At 41.2% G+C, this 16,219-nt stretch overlaps 1 protein-coding gene across 4 annotated transcripts in view; it reads left to right on the top strand.

The window, feature by feature from the left end:
• Positions 1 to 8,722: 8,722 nt before the first annotated feature.
• The window catches only part of LOC140191457 (cytoplasmic dynein 1 intermediate chain 2-like), an 89,481-nt gene continuing 81,984 nt past the window's right edge, over positions 8,723 to 16,219 (top strand). For 3 of the 4 annotated variants that reach the window (XM_072248888.1, XM_072248891.1, XM_072248890.1), the window contains exon 1: positions 8,723 to 8,811. The gene's annotated coding sequence lies outside the window, so the exon portion shown is untranslated. Of the gene's footprint in view, positions 8,812 to 12,552; positions 12,732 to 16,219 lie in introns of all 4 variants that reach the window. The other variant, XM_072248889.1, reaches the window with a different exon arrangement.

A 16,219-nucleotide genomic window follows, 5' to 3' on the forward strand; every position in this document is an offset into this window, starting at 1 on the left:
AGAATCTATCAACCTCTGCCTTAAATATACATAAAGACTTGGCCTCCGTAGCTGCCTGTAGCAAAGAATTTCACAGATTCACCACTCTCTGGCTAAAGAGATTTCTCCTCATCTCCATTCTAAAAGGAAGCTCCTCTATACTGAGGCTTTGCCCTCTGGGTCATAGACTCTCCTATCATAGATAACATCCTCTCCACATTGCCTCTATCAAGGCCTTTCACCATTCAATAGGTTTCAATGAGGTCACCCCTCATTCTTCTGAATTCCAGTGAATACAGGCCCAGAGCCATCAAACACTCTTCAAATGACAGGCCATTCAATCCTGGAATCATTTTTGTGAACCTCCTTTGAATCCTCTCCAAATTCAGCACATCCTTTCTAAGATAAAGGGCTCAAACCTTCTCACAATACTCCAAATGAGGCCTCACCAGTGCTTTATAAAGTCTCAACTTTACATCCTTGCTTTTATATTCTAGTCCTCTTGAAATGAATACTAACATCACATTTGCCTTCCTCACCAGAGACTCAACCTGAAAATTAACCTTTAGGACTCCAAAGTCCCTTTGCTCCTCAGTTTTTTGTACTCTCTCTCCATTTAGAAAATAGTCATCCCTTTCATTTCTTCAACCAAAGGACAAGACCATACACTTTCCGACACAGTATTCCATCTGCCACTTCTTTGCCCATTCTCCTACTCCGTCTAAGTACTTCTGTAGCCTCTCTACTTCCTCAAAACTACCTTCCCCTTCACCTAACTTCATATCATCTGCAGACTTGGCCACAAAGCCATCAATTCCATCATCCAAATCATTGACATATAACATAACAGTATCGGCCCCAATACAGACCCATGTAGAACACCATTAGTCATCAGCAGCCAACCAGAAAAGGCTCCCTTTATTCCCACTCTTTGCCTCCTGCCAATCTAGCTTTACCCATGCTAGAATCTTTTCTGTAATATCATGGGCTCGTAGGTTGTTAAGCAGCCCCATATATGGCACTTTGTCAAAGGCCTTCTGAAAATCTAAGAACACAACATCAACCAATTCTCCTTTGTCTGTCCTGCTTGTTATTTCAAAGGTTTCAAAGGTACATTTAACGTCAGAGAAATGTATACAATATACATCCTGAAATGCTTTTTCTTCACAACCATCCACGAAAACGAGAGTGCCCCCAGAGAATGACCAACAGTTAAAAGTTAGAACCCCAAAGTCCCCCTCAGATCCCTTCCCTCCCGCATGTAAGTGGCAGCAAGCAATGATCCCCTCCCCCCACCAGCAAAAAAAAAGCATCAGCTCCCGCCACCAAGCACTCAAGTGTGCAGCAAAGCAACAGCAAAGACACAGACTTGCAGTACTCCAAAGACTACTTGTTCACCCGGTATTTGACATACCACAGGCTCTCTCTCTCTCTCTCTTTCTCTCTCTAATAAGGGAGAAAGAGATGTCTTCATTTCACAGTGAGGGAGGAGACGTGACAAAACAACTTGCTGGTTTACGATGTTAAAGGTCCATTGTTCCACTTTTTCCGAGCTCTGTGCCCAAAGATCTCGGGTCTCTGGGCACACAGCCTTAGATCTTCCATGTCCCATGACATACCGATCTCCTGCCCGGACACCAACCTTCGACCCGCCCGTCTCCAGAGCCACGAGATCTCCGCCCTCCGAAGGCAAGCTGAGCTCTTAGGCCGCACTCTTGGCGTGCCGAATAATGGCCAGTCGTGAAACCCCAAGAGCGGGTCCCATTCCTGCAAAAAACCATAGTCAGCGTGTAACTCCAGATCAGGGTCTTCAAAACATGCAAAATAGACAAAGGAAATGAGTAGGTCCAGGTGAGGAGGAATGATAGGCAGATGGAGAAGTGGAGAGTGGAGATAGTGAGAGGTGTTGGTGACAAAGGGCAGTAGATAGTGGGACTTGATAGGAGAGGAAGGTGGAACCAAATAAGGGAGATGAGGAAGGCAAACGGGAGCAGTGGGGGAGGGGACACAGTGGAAGGAGTGTATGGGTGGAGTGGCTGGAGAGTCCAGGTAAAAGGTCTCTACCTGAAATGCCAGGAATTGTGAGTAATGGCCACATCCATCAATCCTGAAACTGCACTTTATAAAATGCTAAAAATATTCGCGTCATTCTACATAGTAGAGAACATCCTAACAATCTCAACACTGCATGGTGTGGAAACTGCACTGCAGCTGACAGGATAGCTCCACAATGGGTAGTCAAAACTGCCCAACGCATCACTGACACCAGCCTGCCCGCCGTCTATGAGATATATACAGAAAGATGCTGGAAAAAGGCTGTAACATCATGAAGGATCCCCTGCTTGTGGACTGTTCGTCCCACTCCCATCAAGGAGGAGGCGAAGTAGCATCCATGTCAGGACCACCAGACTCAAAAAGAGTTGCTTTCCCCAAGCAGTAAGGCACCCCCACTCACTAACCTACCTCTCCATGCCCCCAACCACCACTACTTTATTATTTCCTGTCAGTCACCTTATGTGCAGACACTCCTGAACAGAGGAGCTTTTTTAATAATAGACGAAGACAGCTGTGCTGCTCCAAAGAGCACTATATGAGGTCATTCTTACCCTCGGCCATTAGGCTCTATAATGAGTCAACCTATAGCCAGGGAAGTGATGACCACCCCTCCTGTCAGACTGTTTGAGGTAACTTATTTTTTATTCTTTCTTACTTCTCTTCTAATACTTATATATTTGTGCACTTGTAATGCTACTGTGACACTGTAATTTCCTTTGGGATCAATAATGTATCTAACTATCTATCTGTGCCTAGTGTCACTTCATGGACATACAATCAATCTATGTATATAAGCTATCTTATGTATTTATATTTAATGTGCTCTTTATTACTATTGTATTCTTTATCTTTTGTGGGAATTTTTGTGCTGCATCATACCCGGAGTAACAATTATTTTGTTCTCTTTCATAATTATGTACTGAAAATAACATTAAACAATCTTGAGTACATTGTGGAGTGCTTTGAAAATACTAAACAATAATGCAACCTCTAACATTTTGTTTTAAATGAAGGGGCTAATTTGATAAAACTTTCAGATGAACATGTCAGTTAAATATAACCTAGAGTTTAAAAAAAAGCAAATTGCTGAAGAAACTCAGTGAATCAGACAGCATCTGTAGAGGGAAGCAGACAGTCCACGTTTTGGGTTGAATCCCTTCACCTGGTGTCTACTGTCCATTTCCCTCCACTGATGTTTCCTGATCCACTAAGTTCTTTCATTTCAAAAACAAAATTTAATTCATGAATGTATATATTACATAAAGCAAACAATACAATGCAAAACCTTTTACATCCTTAGTGTCATTTGGTCAATACATTTGATTAACATTTAGAGTCCATGCTGACCAATGTGTCCACCCAGCTAGTCCCAATCTCTCTAACCCCTGCCCCTCCATATTCCTATCTAAGTGCCTCTTAAACATTGTTACTGTACCTGCCTTAACCACTTCCTCGGGCAGTTCGTTCCATATACTCACTACCTCTGCATGGAAACATTCCCCTTCAGGTTCCTTTTAAATCCTTCTCCTCTCACCTTAAATCTATTCCCTGCCCCCTAGTTTTAGACTCCCCTACCATGGGGAAAAGACTATTACCATCTGCTCCTCATCATATTAAACATTTCTATAAGGTCACCCTTCATTCTCCTACCATCTGAGGGAAAAAGAATAGACTGATCAATTTCCCCTTATAACTCAGGCCCTCTAGACCTGGCAACATCCTCGTAAATCTTTTCTGCCTTCTTTTCACTGTGACCAAAACTGTACACAGTACTCTAAGCACAGCCTCACCAATGACTAGTACATCTGCAATATAATGTTCTAACTCCTATACTGGCCCAGCATGCTAAACAACTTTTTCATCACACTGGCTATCTGTGACACTGCTTTCCATGAACTTGTATTCCTAGGTTCCTCTGTTCCATTACGTTCACTAATGTCCTAACATCCATAGTATAAGTTCTACTTTGGTTTGACTTTCCAAACTGTATCGCCTTGCAGTTATCTGTAATGAAATCCATTTGCCACTCCTCAGCCCGCTTCCCTAACTGATCAAGATCCCCTTGTGATCTATGATAACCTTCTTCACTATCAGTGGCATTTCAAAGATACTAAACTGAATCCTGCAGATATCTAGCTAAGGACTTATACTGGAGAAAAGGAAATACCTGTGGGAATGGTATTTGTATCATCCCCTGTAACCAAGTCAACTGAAAGCAAATTAAGAAAGGTACTGTATGATGCCACAACTGTCTCCATATTGTACACCATTAACCATTGCCCAACAAAGGGCAAACAGGTTTTGGTACCAACAGAAGTCAAGATAGTATTATTGATATTATGAGGAAGCAAAATGAAGTAACAACCTTATTGGTACAACAGTATCACATTTCATCATTGCATAAAAGAGAAATTCAAATTTTCAATAGCAATCCATTGCTGTATCATGTATTCATAAGGGCTTTTGAAAACAGTGTTGAAGGCAAGTCTGACAGCTATAGTGACTGTCTCTATTTCCTTGAACAGTGTACTAGAGGTCGCCCTGGAGAACTTGTCAGAATTTGCCAGCATGTTGACCCTCAGAACGGATATCTAAAAGCTAAGACTTTACTACGGGAACATTTTGGTAATAAACAGAAAATTGCATCCACCTACATGCGAAAGGCTCTTCCTTCAGTACCCATCAAATCTGAAGACATGAAAGCTCTTCAAAACTCCAGTCTTTTTCTAAGAGGCTGTTGCAATGCCATGGAAAAAGTGCAGTACATCTGCAAGCTGGATATGTCTGACAATATGTTGATTGTCATAAAGAAATCACCCTATATGCTTAGGAATAAATGGACAACAGTGGTCTGTAAACTGCAAGAAAGGCACAACCATAGGGTTACTTTCACTGTCATTGTTGATTTTATAGAAAGGGAAGTAAAGATTAACACACCTGATGATTGGCAGGGTTTCAGCACGAAATGTTGACTGTTTACTCTGTTCCATAGGTGCTGCCTGGCCTGCTGAGTTCCTCCAGCATTTTGTGTGTGTTGCTCAGATTTCTAGCCTCTGCAGATTTTCTCTTGTTTGTGAAAAACGCTTGTCTGTTCTGCAAGGGTGTTTCATGCCCTCAAGTGGAGAAAATGGCTCATAGTGAGAAGACTGCCTTCCTAAAGGAAAATAGTGTCTGCTTTGACTGTTTGCATACAGGACACATCAAGAAGGATTACAGGAAGCGTCTTCCATGAAAGGTATGCAGTGGCAAGCATCCCAGCATACTTCATATTCACTCTGACGAAAAGGGTGCAGAATCAAAACAAGCTGTGAAAGAATCAGACACAGCAGTGAGTAGTTCTCTGGTATCTAATGGTCTTACAGGGGCTGGTGATCATGATCTTCCCATAGTTCCAGTACAAGTGAAGGCTAAGAAGGGTTGGAAGTGCTGGCTTAGTTGGTGGAAACTATTGTGAACTACTAACATCTAAATGCAAGAAAGTATGCCTGTCCACAAAGGGACTTCCAAGAATGGTCTCACCTGAAACATGTCCATTTGATTCAGAAATTGATAGGGACAAATGTGCCTAAAGCATTGGAGCCATCACAAGTGATTCGCAGTGTTAATGAGGGACCCTATGCAATCAGAACAATGTTGGGTTGGACTGTGAATGGATTACTGAAAGGAGACCATGGTGGTAGAAGAGACTACATTTGTCAGAGCTGACAGTTAACAGGATCTTAGTTTAGAACTTGGATGAGCTTTGGCAGTGGCAGTTCTGGGCAGACTTCCCTGAATGCAGTCAGGATGAACCACCCGGTTTGTCAAGAGAAGATTACAACTTCATGGAGCTGGTTACGAATTCCGCAAAACTGGTGGATGGCCACTACCAGATTAGTTTACCTTTGAGAAAGGAGGTTAGCATACTCTAAATCTAAGGAAGAGGCTTAAGGATTTGTCATTTCACACTGACTACACAGCTTTCATGAAGGATGTCATCTCCAAAGGTTATGCCGATGGAGTGCCAGCAAACGATCTGGAACACAGTGATGGGAGTGTCTGGTATGTTCCACATCCTGGTGCTCATCACCCCAGAAAAGGGAAACTTGGTGAGTGGGATGCCACAGGGGATGGTGCTGGGCCCACAGCTGTTTACCATTTACACTGATGATTTGGAAGAGGGGACTGAGTGTAGCAAGCAAAATTTGCTGATGACACTAAACTGAGTGGAAAAACAAATTGTACAGAAGATGTGGAGAGTCTGCAGAGGGATATAGAGAGGCTAAGTGAGTGGGCCAAGGTCTGGCAGATGGAATACAACGTTGGTAAATGTGAGATCATCCATTTTGGAAGGAATAATAGAAGAGCAGATTATTATTTAAATAGTGAAAGATTGCAGCATGCTGTTGTGCAGAGGGACTTGTGAGAGTGCTTGTGCATGAATCGCAAAAAGTTGACTTGCAGGTACAACAGGTTATTAAGAAGGCAAACGGACCGTTGGCCTTCATTGCTAGAGGGATTGAATTCAAGAGCAGGGAGGTCATGCTGCAAATATACAGGGTACTGGTGAGACCACACCTGGAGTACTGTGTGCAGTTTTGGTCTCTATACTTGAGGAAAGATAAACTGGCTTTGGAGGCAGCGCAGAGGAGGTTCACCAGGTTGATTCCAGAGATGAAGAGATTGAGTCGCCTGGGACTATACTCTCTGGAATTTAGAAGAATGAGAGGCAATCTTATAGAAACATACAAAATTTTAAAGGGATAGATAAGATAGAAGTAGGAAAGTTGTTTCCATTGGTAGGTGAGACTAGAACTAGGGGACATTGCCTCAAGATTCAGGGGAGAAGATTGGTCAGGAAGGTTCAGTCGTTTGGCATTCAGGATGAGGTAGTAAATTGGATTAGACATTGGCTTTGTGGGAGAAGCCAGAGAGTGGTTGTAGGTAGTTCCTCTCTGACTGAAAGCCTGTGACTGGTGATGTGCGACAGGGATCAGTACTGGATCCATTGTTATTTGTCATCTATATCAACAATCTGGATGCTAATGTGATAAACTGGATCAGCAAATCTGTGGATGACATCAAGATTAGGGGTGAAGACTATCAAAGCTTGTAGCACAAACTGGACCAGCTGGAAATATAGGCTGAAGAGTGGCAGATGGAATTTATTGCAGACAAGTGTGAGGTGTTGCACTTTGGGAGGACAAACCATGGTAGGTCTTACACAGTGAGCAGTAGGGCACTGAGGAGTGTGGCAGAACAAAGGGATCTGGGAATACAGGTCCATAATTCCTTGAAGGTGGTGTCACAAGTAGAAGGTTCATCAAGAGAACTTTGATGTGATGTTGAAGTTGTATTAGACATTGGTGAGGCCTAATTTGGAGTATTGTTTGCAGTTCTAGTCATCTACCTAGATGGAAGATGTGAATAAGATTGAAAGAGTGCAGAGAAAATTTACAAGGATTTTGCTAGGACTTGAGGACCTGAGTTTCAAGAAAGATTGAATAGGTTAGAGGGGAGATTTGGTAGAGGTATGCAAGATTTTGAGGGGTAGAGATAGGGTAAATGCAAGCAAGCTTTTTCCACTGAGGTTGGGCGAGACTAGAACTGGAGGTCATTGGTTAATGGTGAAAAGTGAAATGTTTAAAGGGAACATGAGGGTGAACTTCTTCACTCAGAACGTGGAATGAGCTGCTCATCCATCCCTTTCACTACCTCTTCAGTAAACACTACAAGATTTGCCAAGCATGACTTCCTCCACAAAACGCCTGTGCTGACTCCTCCCACTTAGACTTGGACTATCCAAAAGCCGGTGGGCCCATTCCTGCAGAATTCCCTGCAGTAACTTCCCCATTACTGATGTCATGCTGATCAGCTTGTCATTTCCAGGCTACAGTTCTTAAACAATGGAACGACATCAGCAACCTTTCAGTCTTCAGGTTATTTTTTAACATTACACCGTTGCCACTCATCTGACCCCGGAGATGATGCACACTTCCGTTGGTCGAGGAGCATCCGCACCCAACTCAGCCCCTTCATCTGTGGTTGAAGACTGTGCTGCTTCTCCACATAAACTTTGCATTGGCTGCACCAAGCTTCAACGCATCCCACAGCACATACTCCTGCAGCCTGGAATGTACCAGTTGGCAGCTTTCACTCATAGGCATCTTGCTGTGCTGGAAATCCAAGAAGTTTCAGGCAGACCAAGGGGCGCCTTTCACCAAGTTGACGTCTGTCTCAATAGTTTACCCTGGAAACAGAGGGAGTCCTCAGTTACAGAGCTTCTTTTTTTTGCTCCAGATTCCATCATCTTGTTTGTTGCTCCAGATTCCAGCATCTGCAGTCTCTTGCATTCTCCATTCTCACTATGTCACTGCTCATGAGAAAAGTTCAAAGTAAATTTATTGTTAAAGTACGTAACGTTACCATATACTACCTTGAGATTATTTTGACAGGCATTTATAGGAAAAAAGAAATACAAAAGAATTTACTATGAAACTATACATAAACAAAGACTGACAAACAACCAATGACTTGAAAAAGACAAGTCTAAAATTCACATCATTAGCCAAACAAAGCCATGCTGCAACGAATTAAAAGTGGGACCCAGGGGCTTTGAATGCAAGTTGAATTTACATAAATTCCAGCTGCGGCAGCTGGAATTTATGCAAATTCATTTGCCCTCTCCGCGCAATGCGTTGTGGGATGACATCATCTTCTCCTGATGTGGTGCTGGTGCAGTCGCGAGACACAGAAGCATCTTTCCTTCACACACACATATATATGTTAACAGCAAAGGTTAGTTATCTTTAAATTAATGATTGAAACATTACGAGGAAATAAAGTTTGAATAACGTTAGTTATTCAGAAAAGAAGTGGGCGTTTGGAAGATTGCATTTTGATGGATTCTTCCAAGTTAAAAACGACAGACTGCGGTTACGAGTATTAAATACTAATTAACTTGTTTTTATAAAAGATTATTTTCAATCAACTGTTTGCTGAAAATGATTTGAACAGCTTGCATCTGTAAAATAGCCGTTCCGCAGCGTCCGGCTACGCTGATAGGTTTTTCGGTGAGAAATGTCTGATTGTTGATTGGCGCAGGACCATGTCAATTATGCACGTCTCCCCTCCTTTTGGGGTGACAGTGCTTTCTTCGCTAGCCTCGGCATTCCAGACGTGTATTTTGAAAATTAAGTAGAAGCAGGATGAGGTTTGGGCAAATAGTTTGTTAGCCCGAGGTTTTTCCCAATAGGCGTAAAATTATTCGTGTCAATAGTAGGGTATTATCAGCCGAAGCAGTTTTGATTCAGTCTGCCTGGAGGCCTTATTCTTGATGGTGAAAAGTGTTTGGCCCATTTCCAGGAGCCCACCGATGGCTGCTTTTGTTAAGAGTGTTGTCGATGCAAGTTATTGTGTAACATTAGTCTACTTTTGTACTGGAGATGCTAATGAGGATTGGGCTAACATCTTATGTGATACAAGAGACCATAGACGCTGGAATCTGGAACAACAATCTGGAGTGACATTTTCGTAGTCATAGTCTACTTTATTGATCCCGAGGGAAATTGGGTTTCGTTCCAGTTGTACCAACCAAGAATAGAGTATAGATATAGCAATATAAAAACAATAAATAATTAAATAATAATATGTAAATTATGCCAGGAAATAAGTCCAGGACCAGCCTATTGGCTCAGAGTGTCTGACCCCCCAAGGGAGGAGTTGGAAAGTTTGATGGCCACAGGCAGGAATGACTTCCTATGACGCTCAGTGTTGCATCTCGGTGGAATGAGTCTCTGGCGGAATGTACTCCTGTGCCCAACCAGTACATTATGTATTCCTCTGCCACTTCCCCTCTGCCCCCCTCTCAAAAATAGCTCCTAGTTAAATGTCTAGAATAATACATTGCTGTTTTCTTAATTGAATGTAAAATGAAACAATTTCTGGAACTTTTCAATGGTGGGGTGATTGCAAGCTGCTGTTGACTTTCAAGGAAATCAGACTTTGGGAGAAGGTATAACAAGGGCTAAAAATTAACATTTTAAAAGGAGTTTGAAAACTTTATGTATGTACCTTAAAATGCAAAACTTAATGTAAACAAACCATTGCTGAAGATAACTTCACAAATTCTTTAAAATTTGTTCCCCTCTATCTTTAAATAAATAAATGTAGTTATTTGGAAAAACAATATAGAAATTAAACAAGAGAGAAAATTTGGACATGTTGGCATTGGAGGAGGAACACCAGTGTTGATGTCGTGAGCTAAATTATCTGCTTTTATGCTGTTATATTCTAAATCTGTATTCTGCACATTTACTGAGTCATTTACTGGGTTGTATGAGTAATTTATAGGAATTGAGTATGGCACTTAGATCATTTTTGTATGTTTTTATTGCACTCTTCTTAACTGCCCTGAGATCTGAATGTAAAACCAGCCGAGAAATGAATCAGACAATGTTTTGCTGCCTCCCTCGACTGTCAGGATTTGACTGAAATATGATTCCAGGCTTGGGTTGTTCTTCAACATGCCAGTTTAATTCATAGACCTTGTAATGATGCAGTTGGGAGTTTCATCTGAGGTTTGAATTAATGCCATTTACTGTTGAGGCATGTTATACTTAACCTAGGTATAACCAATGCATACAAAAAAAGGTGTGACTTGCATTTGTAGAGCTCCTTTTATGATCTCTGAAAGTACATTCAAAGAGTATTATCAGAGAATGTATACAGAACACAACTCTGAGATTCGTCCTCCCACAGGCAGCCACACCATAGAACCTGTTCAAGAAAATATCAAACATCCAGTGCATGAGAAAAAAGAACAAATTGTGCAAATGGCAGAAAGTGAGCGAACAACATGTAGAATATCAACATCAAACCAGGAAACAGTTGTATTCAGTCTAGTTCAGCACTGCGCTGCTAGCCGATGCAGGCCGCTTTGCCAAAGTGCCCCAGTCTGCATCAATCACCCCAATCAAACCACTCAAAAATAGCAAAGAAAGAACTAACCGGAATCCAGGAACACATGCAACATGAACTCAAAGTCCCCCAAACTGAGACCGTATTCTCATCGATCAATCCTAGTAATGTGGATCCCAAGACCCCTGCACTTTCCTTGGACAGCAGCTAGTGAGAAGGAGAGGAAGACCAGTCAAACACAGGCGGACTTGCCTGTCCTCTGCTCTCATCCTCATTGACTTCAGCCTTGTTTGATGCCTCAATTGGAGAGATGTAATGGAGCCAATCATGCGCTCGCACCCCATCTCCAGGCTTCTAGGCTGCACACTCCACACAAACCTAACCTAACACTCTCGGAGACAGCAAAAGTGCCAGGTTGCTCAATCGGCCTCAAAACACACCATCAAAATGTAAATCGTAGGTTCCAATTGCATGCAGCTTAGCAGTAGAATCATATTTGAAAGGAGAAGTAAAAGAAGTAGTTTCATGAACTGTCTGCAATACATCACCATTGGTTGTGTTGTCCGCTGGTACCATCTTGTTGAATGCTTTAATGCACATTACAATCAACTGAAATAATTTTGAAACTGTTGTCACTATTGTTCTGTAGGAAATACAGCAAACAGTTTGAACACACTCCTAAAAGTGATAATGTGGTGATAAATCCAGGAAAAGCTGGAAATACCCACCAATTTTTGACAGCATCTGTTGGGAGAGAAACAGTTAAATCTCAGTTTTGTTAATATCTTAATCTTCAATCAAATCAACCCTTCAATTTTCTAAATGTTAGCAAGTACAAGTTTTAAGCAAGAGATTCTTCAGCTACTGGAAATCCAGAGTAACACACACAAGATACAGGAGGAACTCAACAGGTTGTGCAGCACCTATAGAGAGGAATAAAGACTAGATGTTTTGGGCCAAGACCCTTCATCAATAGAAGTTTTGTCACTTCTTGGTCTTGTGTGCTATAATATTAAATTTCTGCTCCTGTTGTTTTTCTATGCTTTTAGTGGGTTAAATGGAAAGAGAGAAGTTGGCAGGAATTATGATGGCCCTAGCACCTAGATTGACAACTCAAGATGACAGTCTTAAACCAAGAGATCATTCTTGGTCTGCTTGTTTTATTAATGGGATGGGTTCTCTATGTACATAATGATACATGTTTGATGAAATATGTTTATTCTGAAGTGTCCATTGAAACAACCTCTTCTTGAATTTTAAACACAAAATACTCTGCGGATGCTGGGGTCAAAGCAACACGCACAACACGCTGGAGGAACTCAGCAGGTTGGGCAGAATCCGTGAAAACGAACAGTCAATGTTTTGGGCCTTTGTCCTGACAAAGGGTCTCGGCCCGAAATGTTGACTGTTCATTTCCACAGATGCTGCCCGACCTGCTGAGTTCCTTCAGTGTGTTGTGCATGTTGCTTTTCTTGAATTTGTAGAATATCTGCATTTTGCAGAACAAGGTTAATATTGCAGAACTGTGCAGTACCATTCATTTAAAAACGCTGTGGAAGAAATTGTGCATTGCTTTTTAATTTGCTCTCTTGACTAAATACAGTTTCCATATTTAACTAGGTACATTTGCCGGAGGATGCAATGAAGATGTAAAGGACAAGATGTTTAAAGTGATTAACCATTACCATATGAAGCTATAATGATTCAATTTGGCTAGGGTGGTTTTATTCCCCCAAATCAAAATTTGAACTATCATACAGGTTTCTAGGATCTGGGGTTACAAATTGGATTTACATTTTGTAAGTCAAAACAATCAAGATAAGATACATATTTAGTGATGAGTAATAAATATGTGATAAAGACTAAATGTTTTTTTTATGATCAATTGTAAGTGATGTGTTTTTATAGGGGATATATATGAAACTTTGTGTAAAGTGCCTTTTGGCTTTCTACCGCTCTCAATTTCAATATAACGCAATTATCAATCCTACTCAAAATGTTGGAGGAACTCAGCAGGTCAGGCAGCATCTATGGAGAAGAATAAACAGTCGATATTTTGGGTCAAAACCTCATCAGGATTGAATGGCCTTGGCTCAAAATGTTGTGTTGTTTATTTTTCTCCTCAGATGCTGCCTGACCTACTGAGTTCCTCTAGCATTTTGTGTGTGTTGCTCTGGATTTCCATCCAGTATTTGCAGAATCTCCTATGTTTATAATAATCAATCCTTAAAACTTTACTGACTCTCCTACTGCAAAACTAAATTTCACTTCCTTTTAACTGTGGCATCTACTTTGTTTTCTTAAAGATTGTGGCTGCATAAATCTTCTATGCCTTTGCTCACAAAAAGTGAGGATGTCATTTCCCTTTGTGTGCACGGAAGTGGAAATTTCCAACCTTTTTCACTATCCACAATTGTTTTTGACAGCATCTGTGGGGAGCGAAACAGAGTTAAAACTCAGTTTTGTTTATAACTTAATCTTCAATCAAATCAACCCTTCAATTTTCTAAATGTTAGCAAGTACAACTTTTAAACAAGAGATTCTGCAGATACTGGAAATCCAGAGTAACACACACAAAATGCAGGAGGAACTTTGCCTTAGACAACCTTTCCCACTATCCATCATGCTACCAGCTTCCATGTCATGCACAAACTTGCCAATCATTCCTCTTATATGCATGTCCAAATCGTTAATATATATCTTACAAACAACAAGCATTCTAGTACTAGCCCCCTGTGGCATGCTATGGGTCACAGACTTCCAATCACAAAAGTAGCCTCCTCCACAAATAACTGCCTCCTATCACTAGGCCAGTTTTGGATCCATTTAGCCAACTCTTCTTTGATGCATTAACTTTCTGCATCAGGTGACAATGCAAGACCTTTCTAATGACTATACAGATAACGTCTACTACCCTGCCTTCATCAATCTTCGCAGTTACTTAAAACTCTCTTACATTAGTGAGACAGAATTTCCTCCACATAAAGGCATGCTGACTAGACCTGATCAGCCCTATGTACATAAATCTGTTCCTTTATAATTGTCACTAGTAATTTCCCTACCAATAATGCACAGTTCACCAGCGAGTATTTATCTGGTGTATCCCTGCCATCTTTCTTAAATAAAGGAACAATGTTAACAATTCTCAAGTTTTCTGGTACCTGATGAAAAGTCATAAGACCATAAGACTTAGGAGCAGAATGAGGCCATTCAGCCATCGAGACTGCTCTGCTATTCAACCACGGCTGATTTATTTTCCCTCTCAACCCCATTCTCCTGCCTTCTCCCCATAGCATAAGACAGCTTGCCTAATCAAGAACCTATCAACCTCTGCTTTAAATACAGTAGATTTTGTTTAATTGGGCACATCAGGACCAGTAAATTTTGGCCCAATTAAGCGGCTGCTCCAATTAGCTGAAGTTTCATAGAAATGGTGATAAAGCTATAAGTAAGACAAACTACCAGTTAACTGGGTAACAAATGAAATACAGAACAAATTAGAACACTACCAATACTGCTACAGTACTGTAAAACTGTGTATTAGTTCCTAATAGTTATCGATGGAGGAATTCATCCAGTGTACACTGCCATGTTCTTTTGACAGTAAATGAACAAAATCAGCGCAGACACCTAGTGTAGAGAATGGACTGTCTTCAAACAGTGCTTTTGACGAATGCATCCTCCAAATCTTCATTTTCATTGTCACATTCAAGCTGATTGTCAATACCTTCAAATTCTTTGTAGTTCCTAACTTGCCGAAGTAGCAAAATCGTTTCATTTTCACTCCTGGCTGTTTCTGGCATCTCCAAGCTTGAATGCTTGAAACTGCAGTGAGCAAATCAGTTCTGAATTGTCTTGCTGCTTATTTCTCACCAATCACTGCTTTTTGAACACACACAACTGACAGTATTTAAAAACTGTTTGCTCTAAGCACAGTGTAGTGTCTAACGGGCACACGAGTGCATGCAGCTGACCCTAATTAAAAACTTCTGCAACAGTCTTCTGTACTAATAAAGCAGCACAGTGTCCCAAATAAACAAAAAGAGCCACGGCTATTTTCTCGATTAGTTTTTGTTCTTTAAGAGTTGTCCCAAATATGTGACTGCCCCGATTAATCGATGACCCAATTAACTGGAATCCACTGTATACCCGATGACGGCCTCCAAGACCGTCTGTGGCAATGAATCTCATGGATTCACCACTCTCTGGCTGAAGAAATTCCTCCTCATCTCTGTTCTAAATGGATCTCCCTCTGTTCTGCGGCTGTGCCCGCTGGTTCTAGACTCCTCCGCTATAGGAAACATCCTTTCCCCATCCACTCTATCTGGGCCTTTCAGTATTTGATAAAGTTTAATGAGATCCCCCCCCCAGACCCAAAGCCATCAAACACTGCTCATACATTGACCTTTTCATTTCTGAAATCATTCTTCTGAACCTCCTCTGGACCCTCTCCAATGCCAGCACGTCCTTTCTTAGATATGGGGCCCAAAACATTTCACAGTATTCTAAATGTGGTTTGATCAATACGTTTAAAGCTTCAGCACTACATCCTTGTTTTTATGAATGCATTTGTTTACCTTACCACTGACACAACCTTCAAATTAACCTTTAGGGAATCCTGCACTAGGACTCCCAAGTCTCTTTGCACCTCTGATTTGTGAATTTGTTCCCCGTTTAGAAAATAGTCTATACAGTGGGATGCAAAAGTTTGGGCACCTCGGGTCAAAATTTTTGTTACTGTGAATAGCGAAGCGAGTAAAAGATGACCTGATTTCCAAAAGGCATAAAGTTAAATATGACACATTTCTTTAATATTTTAAGCAAGATTACTTTTTAATTTCCATCTTTTACAGTTTAAAAATAACAAAAAAGGAAAAGGGCCCGAAGCAAAAGTTTGGGCACCCTGCATGGTCAATACATAGTAACACCCCCTTTGGCAGGTATTACGGCTTGTAAGCGCTTTCTGTAGCCAGCTAAGAGTCTTTCAATTCTTGTTTGGGGGATTTTCGCCCATTCTTCCTTGCAAAAGACTTCTAGTTCTGTGAGATTCTTGGGCCGTCTTGCATGCACTGCTCTTTTGAGGTCTATCCACAGATTTCTGATGATGTTTAGGTCAGGGGATTGTGAGGGCCATGGCAAAACTTTCAGCTTGCGCTTCTTGAGGTAATCCATTGTGGATTTTAAGGTGTTTAGGATCATTATCCTGTTGTAGAAGCCATCCTCTTTTCATCTTCAGCTTTTTTACAGATGGTGTGATGTTTGCTTCCAAAATTTGTTGGTATTTAAT

This window comes from Mobula birostris, chromosome X, assembly GCF_030028105.1.
Source record: "Mobula birostris isolate sMobBir1 chromosome X, sMobBir1.hap1, whole genome shotgun sequence".
Classification (NCBI taxonomy): Eukaryota; Metazoa; Chordata; class Chondrichthyes; order Myliobatiformes; family Myliobatidae; genus Mobula; species Mobula birostris.